The 27,762-nt window shown below is 42.2% G+C and overlaps 1 protein-coding gene and 1 long non-coding RNA gene across 4 annotated transcripts in view; one reads left to right on the plus strand and one right to left on the minus strand.

Moving 5' to 3' along the window:
* SLC16A12 (solute carrier family 16 member 12) overlaps positions 1-27,762 on the plus strand; it is a 68,548-nt gene that overhangs the window by 19,012 nt on the left and 21,774 nt on the right. Inside the window, exon 1 of one of the 3 annotated variants that reach the window (XM_032836882.1) lies at positions 21,713-21,743. The exons of 1 other annotated variant lie outside the window; for it this stretch is intronic. The gene's annotated coding sequence lies outside the window, so the exon portion shown is untranslated. Of the gene's footprint in view, positions 1-21,712; positions 21,744-25,607; positions 25,737-27,762 lie in introns of those variants that run through there. One more of the 3 variants, XM_032836865.1, reaches the window with a different exon arrangement.
* On the minus strand, positions 18,967-25,638 carry LOC116854746. Its single transcript, XR_004380214.1, has 3 exons — positions 25,622-25,638; positions 21,727-21,729; positions 18,967-19,114 (listed from the first exon to the last, which is right to left on the minus strand). It is a non-coding gene; the product is annotated as an uncharacterized LOC116854746 (long non-coding RNA).

The following is a 27,762-nucleotide window of genomic DNA, read 5'->3' on the forward strand; positions in this document are numbered from 1 at the left end:
CCTTTTTGGGTTATGTTTATTTGGCAAGGTTTTGGCTGGTCATCTTGGTTGATTACAAATGAAAGGGAAAGTTACTTTCTTCCTAGTCTGTGCATTATATATTCTGTAATTTTCCAAAGTGTTTCAAGGCTCATTCATCACAACAGTCTGTGTCGGCTTCAAAAGCGGTTAGGGTTGCCTATGTACCAGTTCAGAAAGGCCCAAAAGAAATCCTTTCACAGAGTGAACGACTACATTCATGCAAAGAAGAGCTGTCCAGAGTGCAATAATATAATTTATTCGTTTCTTTTTCAAATTACTATATGGGATCACGTGCAGGCCGACAGGGTGGCTTTTCTGCTTGTTTTTGAGGAAGGAATGGGGGTCAGGTGATAAGGGAAGGCTTAGCAAACGCTCTCTGTACTTGTGATGGGGTGTTTTTAATCAATTATCAGTGACCTTTTGTGGGAACCTTTTCTTGGTGGTTTTGTTTTGACATGATGATCCTGGCTGCCTAGTTTGAAGCAAAATCAGAGACTGTTGAATGGTCCAGACATGAGCTGTTAGCACTTGGAGCTGGTTTTGTGCGGATGTGAGCAAGAGTGGTGAGATCTGATGACTAAGTCTGGGGCCTCCGAGAGATGGAGGGAGTGGAAGCTGAGGACGCATCCCCTGTGAGAGGCGTGAGAGCAATTCTGCGTCTTCATCCTGGTCTTTCTGGATGAAGCATCACTGCTCCTTTGATCTCAACATTTCTTCCTGTGCCCAGATTTCTCGGAGATGACATCTCAAAGGAGAAGCTGTTGATAACTTCGAGTTTGGCTTTGGGGCCCCTTTCTCTCTCACGTCTGGCCTTCCAGTACGCAGGCTGCTCTTCCTCCAGGCCTGCCACTGCTTTCTGGGGCCCTAGCCCCACCCAGCACAGGCCTCCGTGGCCCACCTCACATGGGGACAGCAGCAGACATCACTGCCCACAGTCTGACTGTGGGCTCAGCTTCTCGGGTTCCACCAAGCACCCCCATTCCCCACCCTGCCGGCCCCCTTGGTCTTTCTCAGTCACTGCCTCTGACTCATCTGCTTGTGTCTCCTCCTTCTCAAGGCACATCTAGAAGGCCATGTGCTCCAGCCCTCGCTGGATTTTCCCTCCTGTCTCTCCATACAGGATGCCTCCACTCCCCGCACATTCTGCTCATCACTGTGTCCACCCCTCACAAGAAGGCAGCCACCCACTGGAAGAGGGCCTTCCCAGGTTTGTGGGATTTTATGGGGAGCTTTTATCATTCTAGGTGGAGTTGGGATAGCAACTGTGGATGAGAGGACATTACGTGAGCAGTTCATGAGTTTTCTTTTTACCGAAGTCACCACATCATTTTACAATCTTTAAATAAAAACAAGGTCATGTTTATATAATAAGGTTAATCAAGGACCTACCACTTCTGTAAGACATAGTTAATATAAAAAGAAAGTAATGAACAAAAAAAGATAGAAGCCAGTTCCATGAGAAGTCATTTTAACATATTTATAATTTAATAAGATCTGTTATTCAAAGAGAGGGTCGCATTATCCTTTTTGAAGCCTGTTGTTTTGAAGGATCTGGGGCTGCTTTTGAGAACCCTCACTGGAGAGAAAGGAACTAAGTGCTTGTCTGTTTTGACAAGGTACTTCTTACCAACTAGAAACCCCCAGCCCCTGACCTCAGATTGTAATTTTGATTGTGGGTAGAACATGAGTTTCCTCTAAGCTTTGCCGGGCTCCGTTGCTTCTCATTTTTTAAATTTTTGCCAAAGAGATAGAGAGCAGACTGCTGGCTTCTTTGGACAGACGGAGGGCTAATGGATATGAAGTTGGGGAATTCCTGATCCTCTGCGAATTAATATTTATAAGCATCGTGTTGGTCTCAGTCTGTGGCAGCCAATGTGACTTGGCAGCTGGAAACATAGACGTGTGCTCTTTATGGAATGGGTATCGACTTTATTGACGCCTTGCAAATGCAAAGCCAAGATGAGTGATGTTTATTTGCTTGTGTAATCCCAAGGGCTCAAGGCACTTGACAGATTTTTAATAGCCCTCCAGTGCCTGGCTCTGAAACACGGCAAACCTCTGGGCAAGATGCTGAATTCTCAGGAGCATTGCCCGTCAGCTGGTGAAGGCGTGCAGGATCCAGTTCTCAGTTGTATCAGGAATATTTCTATGGGCGTCACTCCTGCCTGAATTCCAGCATCATAAGGTGGTTGTGCGGGCTGTGTATCTCCCTCACTCTTCTCCGGCAGGGCTTTTCGGCGGTCATGAATCTGTGAGTAGCCAATCTGCATAACAGAGATGGAAAACACCACGGTAAGGATCCAATTGTCTTCTATTTTTTTTTAAAGATTTTATTTATTTATTTGACAGAGAGAGATCACAAGTAGACAGAGAGGCAGGCACAGAGAGAGAGGGAAGCAGGCTCCCTGCTGAGCAGAGACCCTGATGTGGGACTCGATCCCAGGACCCTGAGATCATGACCTGAGCCGAAGGAAGCGGCTTAACCCACTGAGCCATCCAGGAGCCCCCAATTGTCTTCTATTTATGAAGCAATTCATCTTTCTTTCATTTTCAATAAACATTCGTTGGGGCCTTGCTAAATGTAAAACTTGTTCTAGGTCCTGGGAACCCAGCAGCATTTAAATAAAAGAGGCAAAATTCCCTCCCTCGTGGAGCTTACAGTTTTGTCCAGAAGGCAAATAATAAACAGTTAAATTAATGAATGAGACTTCAAATAGTGGTAGCTATAAGGTAATGAAAAAGCCTAATTAGTTAGAGAGTTATTAAAGGGTCGTGGGGATAGGAGACATCGTAAATTATTATGTTGGGGAAGGGGTCTCTTAGAAAGAAGCATCTGGCCTGAGATCTGAATGACAAGAAGGAGCCATCCATGTAAAAATGGGGAACGGGGGGCTTTCTAAGCATGAAGGGGCTTTCAAGGCATGAAGAGGCAAGTGCAAAGGCTATGAGGCAGAAATGAATTTGGCAAGTTCAGAGAACAGAAAGAAGGGCTAGGATGCTACTTCTCCATGACTGAGGGGAAGGGTTAGAGTACTAGAAGGGGATATATGATGATTTGAAAAGTGTCAGATCATTCAAGGTCTTATGGGTTATAAGGAGTTTAGGTTGTATTCTCAGGGAAAGGGGAAACCATTAGAGAGTTTTAAGCAGGGGAGTAATGTGATCTGATGTATAGTTTTGCCTAATACCTGACTTTGCATTTATAGTCCATAGTCTTCCCTTTTCGTATCCTGACTTTCTAATATATAATGTTCTAGAGGTTTTATAAATATTTTTATTATATATTTGGTAAAAACAGGGTAGATCATGCCAAGTTTTGTAATGTAATTCATTCACATATCTATATATCTAGAACAACTTTCTTTGTTAGTAATTATACTTCAGCCCGTCGTATGTAAATGAGAGATCATAGCTAATGTAATTAACCTCAATCAATTGAACTAGTAAATGTTTACTTTCTATTTACTGGTTATAAAAGTAATACTTGTTTCTTGTTTTATTTTGTTTTTTGGTTTTTTTTGTTTCTTATTGTTTTTAAGTAGTACACAATTAGATAAATTAAAGAGTTGTACCTATATCTAACTTTATCTTATGTAGTCTGAGTGCCCTTATAATTTACGATTTGGAGGGAATAAATACATAGTTAACGTGCATACGTAAAGTATGGGTTTGGCCTCAATAAGAAAATGTTATTTTATATATTGTTAGAAAGGGCCTTCTTTAATTAAGAGAAACATGCTCTTTTTTTTAAGATTTTATTTTTTTGAGAGAAGGAAAGCGAGAGAGCGAGGGGAGGGGCAGAGGAAGAGGGAGAAGCAGACTCCCTGCTGAGCGTGGGACCTGTGGGGCTCGATTCCACAACCCCAAGATCACGACACTCAAGTGATTGCACCACCCAGGCACCTCCAGAGAAACATGCTTTCAATGAAATCATTCTGGGTTTTCTTTTTCTTTCTGATGTCTATACCCTTCTAATGCTTAAATCAGTAATTGTGCACTGGATAGCAATAGCATGTAATAGGATGCAGCTAGATTAAGAGTCAGGAGGTTTCATCCCACTCTGCTTCTAACCAAATGCGTATGCAGGAGATTATCTAGGCCTTGGTCTAGTGCTCTTTCCCCTGTACCAGGGAATTGAATTCCCAGGGAATGAAGAACAGGGATTTCTCCCCGTGGGCGTGCCACTTCCCCTGTTGCACCGCTGTGCTTTCCAACTTAAGCTAAAAAGACCTAGTCTGCGTTTTCAGAAATTTGATACAAAAAAAGTCATATACAATAGTTTGATTTACGAATAATATACATTTCTTATTGGTATAAAGAGTTACATGTTAACTTCTGAATTACTTTGTTTTTACCTGTATTCTTTAAGAACACATACATAGTAATTGTACTACTGGGTATTTACCTTAAAGATACAAATGTAGTGATCCAAAGGGGCACATGCCCCTGAATGTTTATAGCAGCAATGTCCACAATAGCCAAACTATGGAAAGAACCTAGATGTCCATCAACAGATGAATGGATAAAGAAGATGTGGTGTGTATATATACAATGGAATACTATGCAGCCATCAAAAGAAATGAAATCTTGCCATTTGACAATGTGGATGGAACTAGAAGGTATTATGCTGAGTGAAATAAGTTAATCAGAGAAAGACTTATCATATGACCTCCCTGATATGAGGAATTTAAGAGGCAGAGCAGGGGGTTTGAGGGGTAGGGAAGGAAAAAATGAAACAAGATGGGACCAGGGAGGTAGACAAACCATAAGAGACTCTTAATCTCATGAAACAAACTGAGTGTTGCCAGGGGGAGGAGGGTATGGAGAGGGTGGTTGGGTTATGGTCATTGGGGAGGATATGTGCTATGATGAATGCTGTGAAATGTGTAAGCCAGACAATTCACCAACTTGTACCCTTGGGACAAATAATACATTATATGTTAATAAAAATAATTAATAAAAAGAAAAAAGAACACATACATAAAACCAAAGAAGCTGGATATTCTCTTTGACCTGAGGAGAACATGTTTATCGATGTGGTGCAAGACCTGATAGGATGGTTTTGAGTGGATGCAGCATGTGGATCTAGCAGTCCCCCCTTATCCTTGGGGGATATGCTCCGAGATCCCCAGTGGATGCCTGAAACCAAGGATAATACTGAACCCTATTTACACTATGTTTTTTCCTAAGATAAAGTTTGATTTATCTTTTTTAATCTAATTTTTATCTAATTTAATTTATTTATTTTTATTTTATTTATTTTTATCTAATTTAAGTTTTTTTTTATCTAATTTAACATACCTAAGATAAAGTTTAATTTATGAATTAGGCAAAGTAAGAGATAAATAACAATACTAAGAAAATATAACCATTGTGACAGTATAGTATAATAAAAGTTATATGGATGTGCTCTCTCTCAAAACATCTTACTGTACTCACCTTCTCCTTGTGATGATATGAGATGATAAAATGCCTATGTGATGAGATGCACTGAGGTGAATGATTAAACACTGTCTTCTTAAGGGTTAATTGTTTTTTACCTTTTATATTTTGTTCTATAACACACTGGAAATTGATGTTTGTGAATGGGGTAACATTGGGGGCTCTGGGGTTTTTTGTTAATTTTTTTTTTGCACACTCTCATGTGGGGATGTTTTTGTAGTGTTTTTCACCATGTATCTTTACTGTTCCTGGGACACTTGTTCTCTGAATGTTGGATCTCCTGAGTTTATCCAATAATTTCCTTATTTCTCCTAATATTCTGTATCTTTGTGTTTTTGTCTACTTTCTGGGTGGACAGAATTTTACTTTCCAATTCTTCTATTGAATTTTACATTTTTACTCTCATATTTTTATTTATTTTTTAACTTTTATTTTAATTTTAAGTAGGCTCCATACCCAGCACAGAGCCCATTGCAGGGCTTGAACTCTTGACCCTGAGATCAAGACCTGAGCTGAGATCAGGATTCAGATGCTTAACTGACTGAGCCATCCCGGCATCCCTCTATTCTCATATATTTTTTAAAGATTTTATTTGTTTATTTGAGAGAGAGAGACAAAGAGAGTGTGCATGAGCTGGGTTGGGAGGGGGGAGGGCAGAGGGAAAAGGAGAAGCAGATTCCCCACTGACCAGGGAGCCCGATGTAGGGCTCAATCCCAGACCCTGAGATCATGATCTGAGGGGAAGGCAGATGCTTAACCAACTGAGCCACCCAGGTGCCCCTCTCATATTTTTAATTCCAAGACTTCTTTTTTAGTTCCCGAATGTTTCTATGTTACAGCCTCCTTTTCCCATTTCATTTGCGAGCTGTCTTTATCTCTCTTGAGTGGTTTTAAAATTTTTCTTTCTGGGTGCCTGTGTGGCGCAGTTGGTTGGGCGCCTGCCTTTGGCTCAGGTCATGATCCCAGGGTCCTGGGATCAAGCCCCACATTGGGCTCCCCGCTCAGCTGGGAGCTCGCCTCTCCCTCTCCCTTTGCTACTCCCCCTGCTTGTGCTCTCTTGATCTCTCTCTGTGTCTATCGAGTAAATAAGTAAAAATCTTAAACAAAAAATTTTTTTTCTTTCATGTCCTTGTCCTTTTCTTTTATGCTCTGAATTGTCCTTATTTCCTCTGTGTTCATTACCCCCCGCCCCACTCCTGAGTCCTCCATCCCAGCTCTTGTATTAGAGGCTTTTAATTAGCTGGTGATCTTTGGTTGTCTATTCGTTGAGGAATGAGACACTCAGGAGCTGATCAGGATGGGAGGACTTGTGAACTGGCAGCTGTGTTGTAGTGAGCAGTTCTGTTGGATTTAGTTCCTGCATCTCCCAAGTGAAAATGCCTTGTTTCTCAGTGTGGTCCGTTTCTCCAAGGCTACATCTCTGTGTTCTGCCTGGTGGTCAGAAGACTGGCTGCTAGGCATATGGCGCCGGAGTGTTTTACCATTTAGCATGATATTGATTTAATCCACTTGTGTTCATGTATTGCCCTGCCCCCATTCTAGCTTTATCGACTATCCCCAGTAACGTTGCATGCAGCGTTTCCACAGAGTAAAATCTAGTTTCTTCCAGAGAGGGGATGGCTAAAGACTTTCCATTAATGCTCTTATTTTTAACCCTGTCCCATACTCACTGCCTTTAGAAATCTCTGTTCTTTCATTCTTGACACTTCCAGGGATTCTGCGGTTGGCTTACTTCTTACTGTATTCCTTCCCTGTTGAATTAGCTTTTAGTTCCCTGTTGTGCTGCATTGTATACCGTCTGTCCTTTCACTTCCAGCTTCCCGAATGTGCTTTACATCATTTAACCCACTGTCCTCTTCTCGCCTGGGCCCTTCCTCTTTGCAGCTTCTTTTTTATTTCTTTACTATTTGTGGTGTTTCAGGATAGAGTAGATATAAATATGTGTGTTCAATCTGCTATATTAAATTGGAAGTTGAATGTACCACAACTTATCCAACTGATTCTCTGCTCATGGCAACTTACTCCAGCGTGTTTGCAGTTATGACGAATGCCAACATGCCCTTATCGAAGCATATATGTGCCTATGGGGGAGTGTGGCTGTATGACATGCCTACACCAAAGTCAAGTTCATTTAAACTTTTGATAGATACTACCTGCTACGACTCAAAAAAATTGAATCAACAAATACTATTAACAGCTTGAGATTAAACACATTTTTTACTCATGAATTAGCTCTATGTCCTTCCCAATCCTTGACTGACAGTCTTCTTTGTTGGATGGAAAACCTTCTATTTAGTATTTTTGGCAGACTTTCATATTAGATAAGTGAAAATTTCAATACTAAACATCACCGTATTATAGTTCCTCAAGAAAAAAATTGTAGCGTGTGGGTGATTAATTACCAACAGGAATGGAGCCAATATGATTACTTGGGTTTTATTTCTGCTCTGTTCCTGTGGCTCACAGTACTTCAGTCTCATAGGCTTCCAGAAGTTTAAGCACTAAAGGAACTGATGACTGATGTGGTAATAGTCTGCTTTGACAAAATTACTTTGGTGAGAACCCTTCATTTGTCTGTTTCACGTTATAAATTCATTCTCCTGATTCTTTTACTTCTGACGTGGCTGCTGGCCCATCTGATTACGTGAGTGTTTGTGCAAAAAGAGATAAAAATGTGTTTGTTTAGGCCTGTAGAACACGGGTAGTATAAGCATGTGGGATGGAGAGCCAACTGGGGAATTGGGAAGGAATCGAGAATTGGGAAGAACCACAGATGGAGAATTTGACAGCTTTGGGTTTGCTTCCTGCCTCAGCCACAAATTACGGCACGATCTTGGAAAATCATGTAGGCTCTGAGCCATGAATAACAATGATTATAAAAACTAGATACGATTTTTGGGTGCAAGAGATAGAAATCAAATGCAATGTGACCAAAAAAAAAAAAAAAAAAAGAATTCATCTGTATACTAAACAGAGAACCCCAGGGGCAGAATTTAGACATAACCAACTTCAAATGTTTACACAACTTCAGAAATTTGTATTTCTCTCTCACTCCTTCCCTTTCCTGGTTGACTTCATTTTAGGTGGGGGTCCCTCCAAGTAGAGATAAAAACAGCTCCCAGCAAGCTTTATGTAGTCATTCTGGGACTTGAGAACCCCATGTAAAGAAAGCACTCTTTCCCAGTTGTTTCAGCAAATAACCCATGGCCGAATCTTACTGGTCAAGCTTGGCTCACAAGTGTCTGGATAAATTCGTGTCTCCAAGTGGCCAGGCCTCTCCAGGAGCATGTAGTTTCCTGAGGTGTGTGAACTTAGAATGGATGGGATGCCCAAGGAGAGCAGCTGCTGCCCAGAGGAAGGGCCAGGGATGCTGGGCAGAAAAAGAAGCAAGAGCTGACCATTACCCTTCTCTGTTTTTCTCACTAGAGGGTGGGAGGCTGAAATACAGCAATAAATGTCATAATGTAATAAATAATGTAATAATGTGATAAATAAATGTATTATAAGTTCCATAGCACTATATAACCAATGTAAGGTATTCTGAGCTGTGATACTGATGATCACATTGAGCAGTACTGTTTTGGTCAAAGCAGTGTTGTCTATAAATGGGTGAGCCTGTTTCCTTATTTCAATGAAAATTTCATTTTCAATGAAAACAATACCCAGAGTAATTTTAATTTTTTTTTTGGCAATGACAATGCCACTGATATTAACATGCTCACATTTTCTAGGGATGACTATTTAAAAGTAAAAAGCACAATCATTCTTTTCTCATGAAAGACTCCTTCCGTGAGGCTGTACGGTATCCAGAACTGACAGGGATGAAAGCCCCTCTAGTCAGTTTCTGACATGTGTATTTTCATTTTGGCTCTTGTCACATCAAAGCTTCTAATTATCCTGATACTGTGCAGAATAAACTCAACCAGACCTTGCTGTGTCTGGGTAGAGCCTGTATCTTAGTTCCCTGTGAGCTCTCTGTGTCCTGGGCCAGAGCCATCCTTATTTCCTTTACATGAGGGCGGTTGTCCTTTGGGAATCCATATGGCTCAGAGATGGAACCTCTCTAGGCTTCTAGGGCATCTGGTGGGAAACTGTCCCTCTGGTTGGTTTATTGGGGCTCCTGTCCCAGGCATACACATTACAATGACCAAATTAACTAAAGCTAGATTATTTTATTATTTTTTAAAGATTTTATTTATTTACTTGACAGAGAAATAGCGCACGAGGAGGGGGAGTGCCAGGCAGAGGCAGAGGGAGAAGCAGGCTCCCTGATGAGCAGGGAGCCTTATGTGGGGCTTGATCCCAGGACCCCGGGATCACGACCTAAGCCAAAGTCAGATGTCTTACTGACTGAGCCACCCAGGCGCCCCAAGTCTAGATTATTTTAAAACTTCCCTGAACATTTCCCACAGCCCATCAGTGTGAGGGAGGAGGTTTGTCTGCCAAGCTCTTATTTATTACTTCTATAGTCACAGAATCAATTTGGGCAGGAAAATGAAATTCTGCTAAACAGAATCATGGTACCATGATGCCGAGCTCCAGTGACAGTGAAGGGCAGGTACCCACGTCCTCTTCTGAAAGACCATCACGTATGTGAGTCCCTGAGCACAGTGCCTGGACCACAGATCAGTGCTCACAAAACAATAGCTGTGGCTATTATGATGCTATTCATCTATAGAATTAAAATGTTGAGTTGTCTTTTTGCCCTACCGTTCTGGACATTTCCTTTAAACACCCAATTCATCAAATGTTATTTCCCCTTAGAGAAGCCTTGTTGCCTTGCCTAGATTGGCCATGCTCCTTTGGAGGAATCTGACCCTTCGTACAGATTGCACAGAGCCTATGGCCTCCTTCCTAGCCGGCTATGAAAGGGATTGGTGATGGCTGCCCACCAGCTTTCTGGAGCACGGCCCACTGGCAGTGAAGGGGTCTGCGTGTCACTCCTTTCTTCCAGATTTCATCCTTGAGCGTCTTTTGCCTTGCAGGGGTCGATTAGCTACCAGCAAGCACAACACATCTCTTCTGGAACACTGTGTATCTACTGTTTTCTGACCTAGGACCTTTGACCTGCCAACTGCAAAAGTAACTTTCCCTCAGAGTCACGTTACCCACATGAGAAGCAAAGCTGAGGCAAAGAGAAATAAGGGCTCGAGGAAGCCTCTGTTTCTCTAACATTCATTTCTATTTCTCTCTGTTTTTAGACTTGTTTCTACTTATTTCATGTCACAGTCACAGAGTTTACACATGTAAATCACAAATTGCATTTGACTCTGGCTTTGACAATTTTTCTTCCCCAGAGGGATTTAATAAATTAAATTAAATTTATTTAAATTTATTAAATTAGTTAAATTTAATAAAAGTATGTTTTTGAATCCTGAACCCCCTTCTTAGACTGAGGTGAGGGGATGCCCATTTCTCAATCTTTGTGGCCTTTTTCTTTTTTCATATATTGAAGGAGCCACATGGGGCTCTTACATGCAACCCCAGACGCTCCTTGGTGTCAGGCAGTGAGCTGCTGTCCACCAGCTCCAAGACATGCCTCAGCCTCCCCTTCCATCTTCAGGGACCCAAATAGCTCCTTAAGAACTCTTTCAGCTGATAGCCACAAATGCTAGAGAGTTCAACCTCTGCTCTGGTTTATTTAACAAAATGACTCCAAGCTTTTGAATTTTCTGGGTCTTTTCTTAATCTTTCTCTCTGTTCTTTCTTTTTGTCTAGGTTGTCTCTATTGCTCTTAGACCTGTAACAATGATCTCATCCTTGGTTACAGATTCGTCTGTGATACCTTCCCTCCCCTCACTCCACCCACTGTGATTACTGCTTGTCATTGGTGGGCCTGAAAACCAAAACCTGTTCATAGCATGCACAGTAAAAATATACTGGCCTTTGGAATGTGGACTTCAGCCATTCATCAGTCTTTTTTGCTGTATTCTTAATTGGCTGTGTTTTTGAGAAATGAGAAGTCCAATAAATTGAATTTATATTATTTGACACTCGATTCTCAGTGAGGAATATAGGTTTAAGACATGAGCAATTAAGCACACACAGAGCTACACTTTTCAATCTTATAGATGATTGTTTTTTTGAAATCAAAATGTTTATTTTCTCTGTTCAGATTATTCTCATTCCAAGATTCTAAAACTATCCAGTATAACTCAAGACTTTACTTATTCTTGGGGCACCTGGGTGGCTCAGTGGGTTTAAGCCTCTGCCTTCGGCTCAGGTCATGATCATGGGGTCCTGGGATCAAGCCCCACATCGAGCTCCCTGCTCAGCAGGGAGCCTCCTTCCTCCTCTTTTTCTCTGCCTGCCTCTCTGCCTACTTGTGATCTCTGTCAAATTGAAAAAAAAAAATCTTAAAAAAAAAGACTTTATTTATTCTTTTCCTGAACACATTAAATAATTCCTTTTCCCCTTGCCCCCAGTGAAGACAATTTTGTCATTGTCAGCATCCTCTCAAAAAGTTTGTCAAAGAAGAGGGAATGATGTTCTCATGTGAGCCTAAAATTCTGTGAGCAAGAAGGTCACATTCTCATTCCATCCAGGACATTTGTCCTAAAGTGGACTTTTTCATTCCCTGTTATTTACCCATCAAATGTTGAAACACTTTCTAAGAGGAAAACAAACTTGAATATTGTAGTAAAAGACCATGCTGGAATAAAGTCTTTTATTTTATACACACACACACTACACCAGACACATATATGAAGAAAAAGCAATAAAAACTAAATTCTGTCAACGTTCCTTAGACAAACTTAAAATATGATTAGAAAGGTTTTCTTTCTACAGGTTGATTTCTTTTTTTTTTTTTAAGATTTTATTTATTTATTTTACAGAGAGAGATCACAAGCAGGCAGAGAGGCAGGCAGAGAGAGGAGGAAGCAGGCTTCCCGCTGAGCAGAGAGCCCGATGCGGGGCTCGATCCCAGGACCCTGAGATCATGACCTGAGCGGGAGGCAGCGGCTTAACCCACTGAGCCACCCAGGTGCCCCTCTACAGGTTGATTTCTTATTTTCAGCCTGTTGGGAAGAAAAGACGTGAGGGGTGACATTTAAAAACAGCAAGTGCACGCTTAGTTGCAAGTCTATAAAAATGATTTTATTACTTTTTATAAGAAGGCTACGAGTCCTCCAAGAAATTCAGAGAAGAGCATTCATATCTTCCTTTCTTCACACAACTTCCTATTTCTGTGCATTGCTTTCTCATCTTGTCTTTATGCATACGTATTTTCTGTAGTTGTGCTCATAGCGCATACATTTTGTGTTCTGATCGTGAGTTAGCCCAGATATCGGTGTGGATTTGGTGCTGCTACGGTCCTTGTGACCATCCCTGGGAAAGGCTTTATTGGATCCATGGTGGGGACGTGCCATCCGTGCACCTCTTAGGAAAAGTCATCAAAAGGGAAGAGAATGTGGATCAGATGCTCTGTGTACAGATAATTGCCTGCAAAGAATTTCAGTGTGCACTGCAAAGAAGTGAAAATTGGTTTGAATGGTCAAAAACCGTGGTATTTCTTCAGTGTTTTCTTTGTCATTTTCTCTGCCACTCTCTGCCCATTATTGACCTCTTTTGTGTTGTCTCTAGATCATAAGAGAAAGTTGACATAGCAACATGAAGTCATTGGGGGCCTCCTGGCCTTTTTTCCCTTTGGATGCTCTAGGCAGTGAACTATGGGTGTGTTTTCAGCTATGGTGAAGATAGTCATTTATTAATAATTTGGTAGTCATGTCAGCATTTGAACTAGTAGCTGGTATAGTTTTAACTTAGGTAATCATGTTTTGAGTTTGTACTGTGTTAATATGAGAATATTTTAATAGGCGGGAAGTGCTTTTACCTGTACTTTGCCCTGTACTCCTCATTAAGGCCCTATTAGAGAGGGACTATGAACTCAGATGTCTGCAACAGGAGTCTGGGATTCAGAAAACTAGGTCCCGAGTCAAGGTCATTCAGCCTGGGTTTCCAAGCCAGACATGTCTGAGCTACCCCAAGTGTACCATTGTGTGTGCTTAACAATGGTATGCAGTGTTCATACTAGAGGCAGGGGTTTTTTTTTTTTTCTTTTTTAAGATTTTAATTTTTTTATTTGCCAGAGAGAGAGAGCACAAGCAGGGGAAGTGGGAGAGGGAGAAGCAGACTCCCTGCTGAGCATAGAGTCTGATGGGGGCCTCTTTCTCAAGACCCCGGGATTATGACCTGAGCCAAAGGCCAATGCTTAACAGACTGAGCCACCCAGGAGTCCCTATTCATGGCAGTTTTAAAGGCCTCAAGAGCAGTAGTAGAGGGAACAGGGAACCTCTGGAATCCTTTAGAGAGGGGTTTCCTTTCAGAGGAATGTGGGTCTCTTTTTTTTTCTTTTTTTTAAAGACTTATTTACTGGAGAGAGAGAGAGTGAGTGTGAACAGGGGGAGAGGTGGAGGGAGAGAGAGAGAGGCATAGTCCCCCCTGAGTGCAGAGCCTGAAGCTGCAGGGCTCGACCCCATGACCCTGAGATCAAAATCAAGACCCTGAGCTGAAATCAAGAGTTGGACGCTTAACTGATGGAGACACCCAGGCACTTCCCTTTTCTCTTTAAAAAATATTTTTGTAGCCATGTTATGTTACTACATACAAGTGCACCATGGGCTAAGGGCCTCCTGTAAGCCTCCTTCTCAGAGAACTCTCTCAGAACATGTTCACACCCAGCCTCAGAACACACGTACATGCCCCATCGTGAAGTCTCTGGACAGGGAAAGATGCCAGGTCTTCTTTTGCAGTTTATAAAGTTCTCCTTGATAGAACTGTGACTCTCCTATGCAGTTTTGATACAAAAAATTATAATAATCATAAAATATTGAAATCTTAAATTCCTCACCCCTCTCCTAACGCTCAGGGAGGCAGTCTATTAACAACAAGTGTGATAATAGCTAACATTTATTTGAATGTTTATGCTGTGGGGCAATCCTGTGCTTCATGATATAATGCGGATTACCTCATTACATTTTCCAAATAATTCCACGAGTCAGGAAAGGGGATTTGAAAAAAATCAATTAGAAAACATTCATCATTTCCTTAAGTTCAAAACCAACATAGAGGTGAAAACAGGTATCCAACCGATGAAGATCAAAATCCCACCTTCAAAATCTTTTTTTTTTAAAAAGGGGCGGTGCACCTGGGTGGCTTAGTCAGATTAGCATCTGCCTTTGGCTCAGGTCATGATCCCGGGGTCCTGGGATCGAGTTCTGCATTGGGCTCCCTGCTCAGCGGGGAGTCCGCTTCTCCCTCTCCCTCTGTCTGCCGTTCCCCCTGCTTGTACTCTCTCTCTGTCAAATAAATAAATAAAATCTTTAAAAACAAAACCAAAATGCCACCTTCAACGTTCCTGTTACTGAGAATTGGGGAATGAGGCTTAGGACAAGCCAGGTAGGACTGCAATACTTTTCCCATAAAAAAAAAATGCAGGTTTACCTACTCGCAGTCCCTGCCAGCCCCAAGCAAGCACGGGCTGACTTGCAGGGCCACCCACTCCTATTTCACTTGTCGCACGCAAGACCCGAGAAGGAGGAGCTCTCTCTACTAACAAGCAGATCAAGTGGGGAAAAAAAAAACAAGGAAGAGAAGGACTGAATTGACCAAGTGCAGCTGTATCTGTTTCCCCCAAAGTCACAGATCAGATAACTGCTTTCCTCCTCTGGGGAAAAGTCAGCGAGGAGGTTGAGAAAGGCCCGGGGTGTCACATCTACCAGGATGTCCCACACATGGATTCAATGGAAAGGAGGTCTCTGTCCCCGGTTGCAAGTATTGTCCACAAATCTGTCTTGCAGATAAGGGAACCAAGGCACTGAGACACTAAATAAAAGCTTGCCATTAGCGAGTAGCAAGGAGGTCCAAACAGGGTCACCCGTTAGTGACGGATGGAGCTGGGCAGGCCGCAGCAGGCTCCGGCTCGTTTCAGGTATGAGATAGAGGGAAATTCAAGTGGGAAGGCAGATGTGAGAGGCACATGAGTGGACGTGGTAAGAGTTGGACTCACTTGTTATGAGAATTGGGGAGTTGTCAAGGTGACTCAGAGTGTGCTAGTGTGCCTAGCTGGAAAATGCTAAAAGCATTACATGCATGCGTGTGCGCGCGCGTGCGCGCGCACACACACACACACACACACACATTGTGTTTCCAGGGGAGAAGAGCCTATGATGTTTTCGGACATGTGAATTTGAGGCACCTTGTAGGCTCTTGGAAGTCTGAGGGAGGCTGGGAGCAGAGATGCACATTTTGGCCTGGTCCCTTTGAAGGTGATTGCTGGCTGAAATTAAGGGAGCACTGAAGTAAGAGCAGCAAAAGAGGAGGTTGGTTTCACAACTGAGTTTTGTATTTGAAATAAGCCAAAAGATTTGAGTTGGTAACCTTGAGTGACTTGACCTTGTTCAAAGGCAAGCCCACGATGGCTCAGGAATTGACCTCATCTTTCAACCACAACCCTGGTGCACAACCCAAGCAGCCCACTCTGGTGTGCAGGATGGCTTCCCTCTGTCCCTCTAAGGTCACCATCCTTCCATTTCTACCCCGGGAGACGGACATGCAGGAGCTGTGACAACTGGGTCCCCCTTGGGTCCAGCCACCAAGAGGACTCAGAAGCATCATGTGAGGCCGGTGTATTTGTGTCCTTGGCTCTTTTACTGTCTGATCCTGGTGGCTTGGCTACTTTCCTTTGCCCAAGATTTCCCATGGTAACTTTATAGAAGATTCCAGGTATTGTTCTCTCCCTCTGCCCTTCAGGTCCAGCCGTGGTAATATCTCTCACCATTACTAGCCCCAGGGGACTCTACTGACCTTTGTTAGAGTTTATGAACATAGCTCACATCTTTATAAATGTCTTTGTTGAAGTCTCCCCAACTTCCTGGCCCCTACTAGGACCTTGGGTAAATAATACACCTAGTAAACCAGAAGGAATTTATGTTCCCTGAGGCACTAGCCCTACCCTTAATAAACAGAGAGGGGCTTCTAATCAAGGTCGGGGGCGGGGGGGGTGGAATCTCTGACCTGGAAAGAGATGAGAGATTTAGTACAGGGTGTGCAAATCCACAATACACACAACGTTGCCTATGAACAGAATAACATCTTACACTGTTGTCAGGCTTTGTCAAATGTTTGTAAGTGCCTTAGTGATTTATAAAATAAAATAAAATGTATTTAAAAATACCATGAAATTCATTTTAACTCATGTCTTTATATATTTTTAAGAAGATTTTATTTATTTATTAGACAGAGAAAGAGAGAGCACAAGCAAGGGGGCAGTCGGCAGAGGGAAAAGGAGAAGCAGGCTCCCCGCTGAGCAGACAGCCTGATGTGGGACTTGATCCCAGAACCCTGGGATCATAATCCAAGCTGAAGGCAGACACTTAACCGACTGAGCCACCTAGGCTCACCTTTATATAGTTTCTTAATCAACAAATAACATTAAAATATAACTGTTTCCATGTTTAGCTAAGAAAATATTTTTTTATTTACTTTTAGGAAATATTTAAAAATGTATGGAGCAAACTCAGCCATTAAAAAGTTGGCTGGGAACTACTTCTAAGGTCTTTGTTGTGAAAGTTCACCAAACTTTTCCCTGGGTCCAAAACTAGGAGGGACTAGAATGAACTGCTTCCGTTCTAACGACTTCTGTCAGGATAGAGACAAAGACAGCCATCCACATCTTGAAAGAATTTTTGTAAAATCGTTTCTAAGTTTTTCATTTCCAGAAAGAAATTCCGGTCCTTGGTCTTGCACTAAAGAGTACACCACATTCTCAGCCTTGGCAACACCTTGTCCTTTGTGTGACCTACTGTGGCTCAAGCAGTGAACAGAGTCTACAGAGCGCGTAAATAAACATCTCTAAGAGCCTGTGGAATTTGATGGCCTGTGCAATGTGGGGCAGACAGTGGGCCGAATGCCAGGCTCTGTAGGTGAGCCCTCCAGCAACCCATGTGCATTTTTAGCCACTCTCTTGGTCCCCAGAAAGGCCGAGACATGATTAGAAGCTTGGGATTTTCAGCCCCACAGCCCCCTCCCTTTTTCAGAGAGAGGAGAGGGGCTGAAAATGGAGTTAATGATTGATCACGTCTCTGTGAGGAAGTGTCCATAAAATCCCAGCCGTTGGGGGCTTGGCAGCTTTCGGGTTGGTGAGCTCGTGGAGGTGCGGAACAGTATCATCCCAGGACAGGGCATGGAAGTCCCCTGGCTTGTGAGTCCTGCTCACATACCTCGGCCTACATATCTCTGGCATCTAGATGTTCGTCTGTATCCTTTATCATAGCCTTTCACAGTAAGCTGGTAAACATGAGTAAGTGTTTCCCTGAGTTTTGTGAGCCGCTCTAGCAAATTCAGGGAACCAAGGAAGAAACCGTTGGCACTGCCCATCTACTGTTTGTTAGTCAGAAGCTCAGATGATACCCTAGGCTTGTGACTGGTGTCTGAAGGTGGGGGGTGAGGGACAGCCTTTGGGGACTGAGTCCTTAACCTGGGGGAGTCTGATACTTTCTCTGCATAGAAGTGTCAGAATTGAGTTGAATTCTTGGACACCCTACTGGTGTCTAAGAATTGCTTCTTGCTGTCGGGGTGACCAGAAGGGTCAGATCTGAAGTGTTTTGTGTGTGCAGGAAAGGAGACTCATGAGAGAGGCACACATAATAGGGAAGAACTGGATTTTCCCTATACAAGAAGGAAAAATCTGCATTTTTCCATGACACTGGCAGTGAAATTACATTTGCAGGTTTGGCCTGGTCTGGGGTCGGGGCCTGGCTGTGCTGGTGTTCTCAGTGAGATATATTCACTTGAGGCCCTGTTACCCAGATGCAGGGAAAGCCAGTTAATCTGGTCTGACAGTGGATAAAAAGAATAAAGAACCAATGGGTAATTTCTTGCCCTCATCCCTCAAGCTCCCTGTACCCCTTCCCCCATGTGATTTGAGAAAACACCCAGAACTCTAGAATTGGGGATGTTCATTCCCTAAATGTCTACTGAGTCCCTGTTCTCTGCAAGGCAGTGTCTGAGGCATGAAACATCAAGGGTCCCCCGCTCCTAGCGACCTCACACTCTGAGCAGACCTGAATTCTGCCTGCACTGGCTTTCCAACACCAGTTCCCCCAACACTGCATGACTCAAGGGGTTAACTTCTAGCCAACCGAAATATTTGACTGGTTGCCTCTCCCATTCCAGCAACATGGCCGTAGCCATGGTTATAGAGAGAGGAAAATGTTGTGGTATAGACCGGCAGCCCTGTCCTTCAATAAAAGACTCTCTGTGAACTAACAGAAAGACTCTGTGCGATCCATCTCAAGCCCCGAGGTTCTCCTCTACAGTCAAGGAGCCTCTCATAGAACACAGTCTGACCTAATAGTTCCCCACACTCTCAGAGTGCAAAATTAGAATTAGAGACTTCTGCAGGGCACAGGGTTAGACACAAGGATTTATTCACTGAGTCACACCAGCTTTAGACCAGACACTGCCAGGAGCAGACATTCCTGACCGCATGTTATATATATATTTTTTTATCAGAGAGGGATAGCCCAGGCCTGTCCTTTCTTTTACATGCACTTGCAAAGAGGAGAGACAAGAACTCTATCACTGCAGAAAATGGTAATTGGGAGCAAGCTCCTGGTTATGAATTGCACTGTCAACAAACTATTAGAAGCTGAAGTAAGCATTTTTCTGATGTTGCCTAGAATCAGCAGCTCTGCGGGGTAGGAGCTGGCAGGGAGGCAAAGAAGGTGCTTTCTACTCTCTGTGTCTTATGTGAATCACAGGTTGTACCCTTTTCTCCCAATGTGTAGATGAAATACTGTATAAATTGCTCTGCTGTTTATCCTAGGTCTTATGTAAAGTATTCCTGTCCCCAGAGTCTCACACCCAGCATAGGAACTCGGGCAGCTTCATTACCAGAAGTCAGTGTTTCAGTTTAGTGCTCAAAGGCTCCCAACAGACACCCCCAAATTTCTGGGTGAAGTCAGTAGTTATTTATTCCCCTGTTACCAGGATCCGTGGGAGGACTAAGCAGAGAGAAGCAGAAAGGAGAGGGAAAAAAAGCAAATCACTAGTTTTTCTTTACTAAGAACAATATTATTTTTCATAGCACATGTGTAATACCATTGAGCAACAAAAATAAATCCATATGCAGTAGAAGGCATCCCTAAGACCCAGAGACTCCAAATGGAAAAAATAGTTGGCTTCCTGGGCCAGAGACTGCAAAGCCCAGCAGACAGAGGAGTTTCTTTAACTTCCCTCCACACTGGGTCCTTTTCAGAGGCTGGGCTTGCCCTGGGCTATGAGGCTATAAGGCTAGCAGCAGGAACACGGCTGGCTCCCCCTCTAAAGGCTTTGCAGAAGAGTGTTGGAATCCTCTCCCAGCATACTTGGAAGACTGACCCACTACACACATGGTGTCTTCTGTGATTCCCAGCCATTGAAAATATCGGTCAACTTGCGTAGATTTGACATCTTCCATGGAATGAACGTGGTATCTCTCTCTCTCTTATAGGCATTTATAAATTTCTTTCAACACTGTTTTGTAGTTTTTAGTGTAAAAGTAATACAAATATTAAGTTGACTCCTGGGCATTTCATTGTTTGGGATGCTGCCCTCAAATTTAAGTTTTAATTTGTAGTGGCTCACCACTAATATCTAGAAATACATTGGACTCTACAAAAGAAAAATAATAAATTCCAGTTCATCAACATTAGTAACTTCTGCTCTTCAGAATATACCACTAAGAAATGAATGGGCAAGCCACCGAATGGGAGAAAATATTTGTAATACGTATTTCTACGGAGGACTTGTATCTTACAGTATACAATGAATTTTTACATCTCAATAAAAAGACAAACAGCCCCCCTCAAAATGTGAATGATATTTGAATAGACAAAAGAAGATGTATGAATAGTTAATAAGTACATGAAAAAAAGTCATTAACATTCTTAGTCATCAGGGAGGCATAAATTAAAACTATAATGAAAATCCATTACACGCTAGAGCAACTGGACTTCTAATCTATTACTCATAATATCGTGTAGCTGTTTTGAGAAATAGTCTGGGAGTTTCTTCTAAAGTTAAACATATACTTACAGTATGACTCAGCAATTTCATTCCTACATATTTACTCAAGAGAATGAAAATAAATGTCCACAGAAAGACATGCATATGGGTGTCACAGAAGCTTTGTTCATAATGTTCTAAAACCAGAAATGACCCTAATGTCCATCAACAGATAATACATGAATAAATTGTAGTATATCGATAATACACATTGCTATTCAGCAATAAAAAGGAATCTACAGATACACACAACATCCTAGATGAATCTTGAAATACTCATCTGGAATCTGGAAAGAGAATGGTCCATACTGCGTGTTTCCATTTTTACAGAATTCTTTCCTGACAAAACTAATCTATATTGGACAGAAAGCAAATCAGCCATGATTTGGCACTGAGGTTGATGGAGATTGACTGCAAAGGAGCATGAAGGAGGATTTGGGGTGAGGATTTGGGGTGAAGAAAATGTTCTCTATCTTGGTTGTGGTGGTTGTGGTTATGTGAGTGTATACATTGTCAAAAGTCATCGAAACATAGACTTCAAAATGGGTGTGTATGAATTATATCCCGATTTTTAAAAGTTTCTAGCAGTCTTTGCCAGTTTAAAGTACTTGCTTTCATATTAGCTCAGTCTTTTTGGATCAATATTTAGCTAAATCCAAGGTTAATCTGTAAGTAAATGTTGTTTCTCCTTTCTGTGGTATTTATTCCTCTGTCTCCTTTCTGCTTGTCTGGCTTAGGGGAGAACTCATGTGTCCTCATGGTAATGGTGGACAAGGTGGTTGGCAGGCAGGTCCCTGAGTTCTCTTTGGCCTAAGCAGAACTTTCCTTATTAGTATTGGTGTCTTGGCATTCTGCTGGTGACACTCATCTTGCTGGTTTCTAAGTACTGGCTTCTATCTTCAGTGTGTACCGTAGAAGCCTACCCAGAAAGGAAGGGCGAAAGCTCTTTTAAAAGGAAGAGTGATGAGCCGTCTAGGTTTTTCAGGACTGCCCTTCCGGTTATCTTAAGTCTCGACCAGGGGTGGATAAGTGGTATGGTGAAGAATTAAGAAACTACTTTCCCTTTGTGTGATAGAAACTTCCCCTTTATCCCAAGCCTATGATTCCTTATTTATGGATGAATTTATTATGGAGGGGACTCACCCTTCTTGTTTCTTACAGCAATGAATGTCTTGGCTTAGCCTTAATGACAGATGTGGGGCAGCGAGAGAAAACCAGCTTGCCAACAAAAGGTAATAAATACCTCAAGAGATATTCCAAAAATACTACCTGCAGTACTGGAATATTTTAGAAATGCCTCAAAAATGAGAGATACTGGCAAATTTCATGATTCTTAAATCAAAACAAAGAATAGTGATCAGTTTACTGAGAAGTGCCTGGTCAACCAGGTACTCACATATGAGGGAAGAGGTACCTAATAATCAGCCAGCTGGTTTGAAGGATAAAGAGTAATTCAACTCCCTGGTTTTATAGATTAGGAAATGGTCGCAGAGACGAGGTGATTTGCACAGGGTTATAACAACTACCACATGTCGCTTAGACCCAATGGTTTTAATTCCCATTCTTGATTACCTTTCTCCCACACACCTTTATCTCTTTTGTGGCTGCAAAACAGTTTATAAAGAAGGGTACAGCTAAAGGCTAAGACACTAGAAGTAAAAGGGAATGGAGGAAGGAAAGAACAAGATAGTATTGGGAGCCCTAACAAAACAAGTGTTTCAGGGACCATTGTCAACTTTTCTCAGCAACACATGGACTGTAAGAGATGCATAGGTCTTCTACTGGCAGAAGAGATCACTTCAGAAAACTTTACCGAGGTCAGCATGAAAGATTTGCCCCACAAATGCGGTGCTTTTGTGGAAAGTTATTGACTGTTAGTAAGAATTCTTTGCAAATGGTTAGATTTTATTAAAAAACAATTTTGTTTATTTATTTGAGAGAGAGAGAGAAAACATGAGCAGCCGGGAGGGACAGGGCACACAGGGAGAAGCAGACTCCCCAGTGAGCTGGGAGCCTGACACAGGGCTCAAACTCAGGACCCTGGGATCATGACCTAAGCTGAGATCAAGAGTCAGATGTTTAGCCAACTGAGGCACCCAGGTGCCCCAGACATAATTTCACATTTATAGAAAAGTTGTAAGAATAGTACAAAAACTTTTTTTAAAGATTTTATTTATTTGGGAGAGAGTAAGTGAGAGAGAAAGCACAAATGGGGGAGAGGCACAGAGAAAAACAGGGGCAGAGAGAGAAACACACTCCCCACTGGGCGGGGGCAAACACAGGGCTTGATTCCAGGACCCCAGGATCATGATCTGAGCCAAAAGCAGATGTTTAAGAAGTTTAACTGACTGAGCAACTCGGGGTCCCTGCCAATGGTTAAATTTTTTAAAGCCAGGAGGGGAAGTGAAATTGAGCATATATCCTAATTTGTATTATTAAAGAGTAATCTTAGAGGAACATCATAAAATAGAGACTCTTGTGTTCCAAAAAGATTTTTCTGGAACCAAAATGAGATGCAGAATGCAATTACACTTTAGTGGTTGGATGTCAAAATGAAATAAATTGGAGGCCAATTAGTAAAATGAAGAATTACATGATGGTAACATGCTTCCTTTCCATATAGTTTTAGGTATACTATTAATTCAGTAAAGGACTTTTTTCTTATATTTGTGCCATATTGGGGCAGTTAATTATTTATAAAAACATGCAAGCTAGTATTCTAGGGGAACGGCAGGCTCCTCCAAAGTCTCCAGGAAACGAGGTTAGCCTTGTCTAACCTGTGCATTTCTTCTGAATACACAGAAATCTATTGAATGACCTGTTTTGAGAGAAACACGAGGTGCTTTTTGGGCAGTATACCCTTGTGTTAACCTGTGGGCTTCCTCTCTTTCTTCTTTCCTGATCACACATGGCAGTGGGTTCTGAAGCTTTACCATTGTTTGTATGGCTTGTTGATAGCAGTGTCCAACAGCTGTTTGGAAATCTGGAAGGTGGATGGGCAAGCGCACTGTCCAAATCTGCCAGGGTCTCTCGTCTCCACCCGTATCTCCATGTAGCACTGCCACGTGAGTCCCTTCACTCCTCTGGGCTTCAGCTTCATCATCGTGAATGGGAGAAAACAGCGCCCATCTCTGAGGCTTGTGAGACTCAAGGGGGCCTGTTCATGAGGAATTATTAATCATGGCACCACCTACCAATGCTTTCCAAGCTGCTTCTCCCCACCCTGGAACCCTGTGAGAATGTTCCAGGTTCTGCGGTTTTACCCAGGTTGACTTTAACTTAAAACAGACCTCTGTTCATGGTGCCGTCAGCCCCGCGCTGCTTGGGTGTCTGACTTACCTCACTCATGTAGCTTCTTGCAATTGTATTTTTTTGAGAGATCTGCATGAATCAGATCTTAACTTACAAAATGTGGGACTGTCAGAGAGGTTGCTCAACTAAAACAAATGAAAATGGAATCATCTGGAGACACAAGAGATGAAGTAAAAGTTAATGATGCTTAAGACTTTTGTAATGAGACAGAACAGTTTATTTTTGCCGGAGCTTGTTATGTACATAATGTCCTCTGCTGAACTATCACCTAATTTTCACTGTGTTGTTTCAATAACTGTGATATGGTTCTTTCTAGTCCTTGAGAGTCTGTGCAAAAGAAATGCCCGTGCTCATATTTACATCACAGGAGTAGACCTGAACTACCTAAGAAAACTATATATAAAATGGTATTGAAAAGAATTTTCATAACAAAAATACCAGATGTATTTTTCCATCATCTTTACAACTATAGACCTTTTTGCATATCCTTATATTCTTTGCGACAGTTGCAAGTACACAACTTCTACATAAGTTTTACCTAGCTTCTCTTCACAATGTGCACACCATTTTAGAGACCATTTTCCCCCTTAACATGGCATCATAGAGGTTTCCCCCTATTACAATATTATCTTCTTGTTGATGGTTTGAAAGGATTGGATACTGTTCTGTTGGTTCATGTATCATAACTCTCGAAACACTTCCCAGTTATTGAACACTTAAGTTGTCTCCATTTTATATATTATTCATAATGCTGCTATTATTTTCCACCCCTAGTGTCCATCTTCTCTTAAATTGTTTTCTTAGGATAACTTCCCAGCAATGAGATTACTGCAAAGTATTTGAATAACTTTCTAATTCTTCATCTGTTGCACTATATTTCACTGCCCTTTTCAGCATTTTTCTTTTTTTAGATTTTACTTATTTATTTGACAAAGAAAGAGAGCACAAGTAGGGGGAAGGGGCAGAGGGAGAGGGAGAAGCAGGCTTCCCAGTGAGCAGGAAGCCCGATGCGGGGCTCGATCCCAGGATCCAGGACCATGACTTGAGCCAAAAGCAGGTGCTTAACCAGTGGGCCCCCAAGGCGCCCCTGTTCCAGCACCCCTGAGCAACACTGGGCAGCACTGACTGGGGACGGTCTGGATACTGGACATTTATGTGTTGGTGGGCTTACAGTCTTCAGTTGGAAAACAACTTATCCTTGGGGTTATTTCAATGGAAAAACTATGAAGAGGCTTGAACTAAACCAAGGCAGAGGTTTCTGAGCTTCGGCTGCTTTCCTTGTACAATTGATTCTACCATTTCATGACACTTGGCACCTAATGGTGTCTAAGCAGTAAGTTATTTCATTGTGTCTGTGTGCAGGTGTGGGTAGAACCTTGAAGGCTGGTCGCATTGTAATTGTGAGACAGAGCCTGAAACATAAGGCATCCCATGAACATGACTCACATCTGGCCCTTCAAGAAAGTCTGACTTAGGGCAACATGGTATGGGCACAAGTAGAGAAACTGTGCCTGCAGGGGACTGTCACATGTTGTGTATGAGTGAGACCGTGAGGTCGGACAGGACAGGAGGGCAGGGACAGGGTGAAAGGGGGAATACAGGCCTTACCCAGGAATGTGCTGCTCCTTCACTCCCTGTGATAGCTGCCCCAAAGGAAGGCCTGCCTGCTGTATTCAGCATTATCCATTTCTCAAGGGAATTGGGACATCTAAAGCTTCAGGTGTCTTAGTCCATTTGGGCTGCTATAACAAAACTACTCTGGACTGGATGGCTTGGATAACAAACCTTTATTTCTCACAGTTCTGAAGGTGGGAAGTTCAAGATCAAGGTGCTGGCGGAATTGGTAGTGGGTGAGAACCCATCTCCTTGCTCCTAGAGAGCCTTCTTTATGCCCTGTCCTCATGTGGCACAAGGTGCAGGGGAGTTCTCGGGGCCCGTCTTCTAAGGGAATGATTCCCATTCACTGTCTCTGCTCTGTGTTTGCTCTCTGAATTCACAGGCTTCCAGTTTGTTCTGGTGGCTTTAAAGATGGCAAGATTCTACTGTGAGACATTTTCTTAAAAGAAATTCTGGCTTTAAAGTAAAAAAATGTGTATTCATTTGGTTTGCCCATGATTTACCAAGTGGTACAGAGCCTGTGTTCCAAATAATGCGTGATTTGTCTTATTTGAAATGATGTTTCATTGAATTAATACCACCTCGATTTCATCTGGTGATCATAATCAAATTGTACCAACAACTGAGTGATTTGCTCCATCCTGTGGGAAAAGGATCTATTAGAACCCTTATTTTTGGCTCTCAAACAATTCATCCCTAACAGTATTTCAGAAGCCTTTTTGACACGCTATAGAATAATTTAAGAAGCACCTTATATCACAGTTTCTGTGGGACCAGAATCCAGGACGGCTTAACGAGTTCCTCAGCTCTGTGTGTCACAGGCTGGGGTCAAAACGTCGGCCAAGCTCTGTTCTCAACTAGATCACCAGAAAAAAATCTGCTTCCAAGCCCGCTTGGGATGTTGTGGCAGAATTTGTTTCCCTTTTTTTGAAGATTGAGAACTTTAGCTTTTTGTTCTCTCCTGGAGGCTATCCTTGGCTCCCCCAGGCTGCCCACAGTCCTCCCTGACATGGCCCCCTCCACAGGCCATGTGCAATATGGCAGCTTGTTCATCAAGGCCCCAGGAGAGAGAGAGCAAGTTTTTTAGCAAGACTGATTTTTACATAACATGACATAATCATGGGATTCATGTCCTGTCACCTGTGCCTTACTCTGGTTAGCAGCAAGTCACAGGTCCCGCCTGCACACATGGAGAGAGATTATACACAGTCAAGAACAACAAGAGGCGGGACCATAGGAGGGGCCCTGAAATACTGCCTGGCACCTAGTAGACACTCAGGAAGTGCTGGTAATTGAATGAATTAATGTTGCAGATATTACTTCTTTGAAGTATGTGTTGCTAATGGTTTTTTCACAGGTCTGTGATTTATCATTTGGCTTTATTTACTACATCCTGTGATATGTAGAAATATTAAATTTTAATTTAGACAAATCAACAAAAATTTCCTCTTAGTTTGTTATATTACTTTATATCTCAGGGAGTCCTTCTCCTATCTAGAGATCAGATAAATGTTTGCCTGTATTTTCACCTAGATTTTTAATGCTTGCTTGCTTTGTTTGTTTGTTTTTTTTTTTTTTAATGTTTTAATTTTTATTTTTTTGCATTTAACTCTGACCTATCTGGAAGGTTAAGAACTAGAGGGAGAGTTGTGACATGATATACTGAGTAATCCTTTTTTCCCCCACCAATCTCTGCTACTTTATTTAGCTATATTGAATTATTATGTACTTGCTACTGGGCTCTCTATTCTAGTTCATTTATTTGTCATTCTCATCTTGCCTTTATTGCACACTTAGAAATGATAGCATTGAAGAAGAAATTTAAAAAACAAAAATAAATACAAATTATAGTATTGCTAGTCAGAAATGCCAAAGAAGCTACTATCAGAGTCATTTGGTGTCATAAGTAGGACATAGTCTAAGCTGTTGTAACAGAGAGACTCCAAAATACAGAGACTCAAAAAAAATGGAAGCTTTTTGGTATTTTGTGTAACAGTGCAGAGGTCTGTGAAGTTGGGAGCTGAAGAGGCAGCCCTTCTCCACCATCACTGGGGACCAGGGCTCCTTCTACCCTGTAGCTCTGCCAGCCCTCAGGGTGCTGTCCTGGTCTGTGTGGGTGAAGCTGTCTCACCCCTCACATCCAAGCTTGTCTATGGGAAAGGGGGTGGTGGAAGTCCTGAGAAAGTGCCTTTGCTTTTGAACTCCTGAGCCAGAAACGGTGCATCACTTTTTCTTCCATCCCTTTTATTTAGATTAAACCGTGTTTCTACATCTACCTTCAAGAGAAGCTAGGAAATAGGGTATCAAACTGGGTGGACATGG

The sequence above is a fragment of the Lontra canadensis genome, unplaced genomic scaffold (assembly GCF_010015895.1).
Source record: "Lontra canadensis isolate GAN:19392208 unplaced genomic scaffold, GSC_riverotter_1.0 scaffold3, whole genome shotgun sequence".
Taxonomy (NCBI): Eukaryota; Metazoa; Chordata; class Mammalia; order Carnivora; family Mustelidae; genus Lontra; species Lontra canadensis.